The following is a 3091-nucleotide window of genomic DNA, read 5'->3' as shown; positions in this document are numbered from 1 at the left end:
ATTTTTAAGAAAAATATATAAATTTTGTTATAATTATTATTATTAAATAACCCCATATTTCTTCTACTAATATATAGAATTAATTAGCTTAAATATTTTGTTAGCATATACAAGTGATTAATATAAGATATATAGTTTATTTATTCACTTTTATTTGTTTTGTTGTATGTGCTTTTTTTATTTCCATTTCTTTATACTTTTTTGCTCTTATTAATGCTTATACTTTATATAAATATATAATAATTTGTAAATATTTGATTGTTCCTTGCGGAATTAAAGGAAATAAAAAATACAATATATTAATACATAAATAATAATAAATTATAAAATAGACGTTCTACGTGCATCAAATATTTAAGTCATCTGAACCATATTCACAACATTTAATATATTATAAATAGATAATTTTACACTATATGTATATATTTCATAAATGATGTGGTTACTGTTGATATTAATAAATTTTAAAAGAATAATTTTCATATTTTTAATCAGAAACAAATATATAGAATTAAAATATAATATATTCCCAATATAGTTTTGAACAAAAAGAATAAACAAAAATTTTATATAAGAATAAAATATACCTATGAAATTTATTATATATACAATTTATAAAGTTGAAAGCCGTGTATGATTTATTCAAAAATAATAACATAATTCAAAATAATGTAAATTATATTATAACATTTTAAATGTATTGTTCTGTAAAATACTATAAAGCATTCATTATTCGATATAATTGCTCTAAAATTTAACAAATAATGTAATCCATTATATTTAGATAAAATGTACAAAATATTGTAAAATAAATTATTTTAAATTAGATATAATAAAATGAAATAGTAAAAATATTTTATCAATTCATATATATATTATTAATCCTTTTAAATATTTCTAAAATGATATACAATGTATGTTCTAGGTTCCAGCATAACATAATAATGTGTTATTGTGTAAAAAGTTCCATATATTTTAAACTCTGAATACAGAACTCTAATCCCAGAAATCTGAAGCATTTAAAAACCTCTATCCTAACATTAAGGGGATATTGTTATATCAATATAAGATCATACATATAAAAATTTTTTGATAATATCCATTATGCTTATATATATTTTTTTATATATGAATCCACTTTCAAGGATTTCTTTAAATATATTGTATATTTCCATGCTTTTTGTGTATGTAAGCTATAAATTTAATTTATATTATAATTCTTAATTGTGATATAATGCAAAATTTATTTGTTTTTTATTTTAGCTTAATAAGACATATATATTAAATTGTGTATATTTTATTTTTTCATCTTACAAAATTACTATATATATAAAAAATGTATCAAAAGAGAAAATAATTATAATTTTAATAAGGAGTTTAATGTATATTTCTTAACATTTCACACGGAATTAATAACAGGTATAATAGCAAAAGAAACGTTAAATTATATTTCATAAAAAATATATCATCCTTATAAGGCTTATAGTTTTAAATAAAATAGTAATTTATCCATAAATGTGAAAATATATTGTAACCAATGATTTTGTTTTTTACGACAAAGAATGAAATCTTATTTACTCCATACATAATATTATTGAGTTATATATATATGTTAATCATTAGCACATATTTCTTGATTGTATATACTATTGAAATATAATAATATCTTAGATAATTCCTTTTCTATATGTATTATCTTTTCTGTTTTATTTATTATGAATCAGAAAAAATAGCTTCTATAAACTATCTTACCTCTTAATCATAAAATATTTGATATGGTAATAAATTAATTTGTATCCTTGTGATGTTTGTAATTATAATAAATTCATAAAATTATTTCTAGTTACAATAAGAAAAATATAATTTTCTTATACATTATAATTTTAAAAAAACTAATATTTATATAACACCAAGCGAAAGATGGATATAGCACCTATAGATTACCACAAAAAATCATATATATTTTATGCATTGAAATGATGAATGATAGGAAAACTATGTTATTCTTAATTAAAATAAATATTAAAACATTACAGATTTAGTTTAATACATAATTATTATTTTTTTATCATATTTAATGCTATGTAAATTACAGTTTCCACATAAACATATTGAGATAAATATTAAGAAAAACCTAATGTAATATCATTTTTCATGCTATCTATTTTTTATTATATTTATGATTAAGGAAAATTCTAATAAATTAACTATTCATGCTATATTATATTTTGGAGAAATTAAAAATTTATTCGTTATATTGTAAGCGACGTGCCAAAAAAAATTTGTATATCAATATTACACACTAGTAATAATATAGAATATGAATTCTAAAAAATAATATATTTACTCTTAATATGATCTATTTATCGATATTTTGTAAGGATAACTTTAACTGAAATCATTTACAATAAAAAAAAATAATGGACACATTATAGTATAGAGAATATTACTTTGAGTGTACGCTTAAAAAATAAGTAAATAAATTTATTATATAGTAAAATTAGTGTTTCATAACAATTAAAAATCACTGTAATTGCCGCATTTTGTAACTTTATGCATATAAAAATATTTTAATTATAAATTTTATACGCAAATAATATATATAATTACCGAACGTAAAATTATATGTATGTACGATAATAATATAAATCCTGTATATATATAATATGCTTATATCGTATGTGAACTATATTTAATACAGATAAATACCTTTACAATTTTAGTCCTAATATATATCGAATATTCACATAATATGCAATATAATGTTTTATTATCCCAACATAATATATTGAATCTTATAGATGTATAATTTAGAATGATTACTATGAGAAAATATAATAAATAATTATTCAATTTTAGACTGTAATTAAAAATTGATGAAAGATAAGCATTCAGTTTTTTGTATATAATTTCTAAGCATATATCTTTCAACAGTAAATAATATATACACGCGTCTTATATTTCTGTATCTTTGTAAATATTTTATATAATAAAATAAATATATATGAATGATTATCTTATAATATAATTATTTATTATATGAATTTGTATTTTTTGATCTATTTTTGGGGATAATATATTTTTTTTAAAA

Source organism: Plasmodium gonderi (assembly GCF_002157705.1).
Source record: "Plasmodium gonderi DNA, contig: Pgo-contig_293, whole genome shotgun sequence".
Classification (NCBI taxonomy): domain Eukaryota; phylum Apicomplexa; class Aconoidasida; order Haemosporida; family Plasmodiidae; genus Plasmodium; species Plasmodium gonderi.
Note: the sequence above shows the minus strand (reverse complement) of the source record.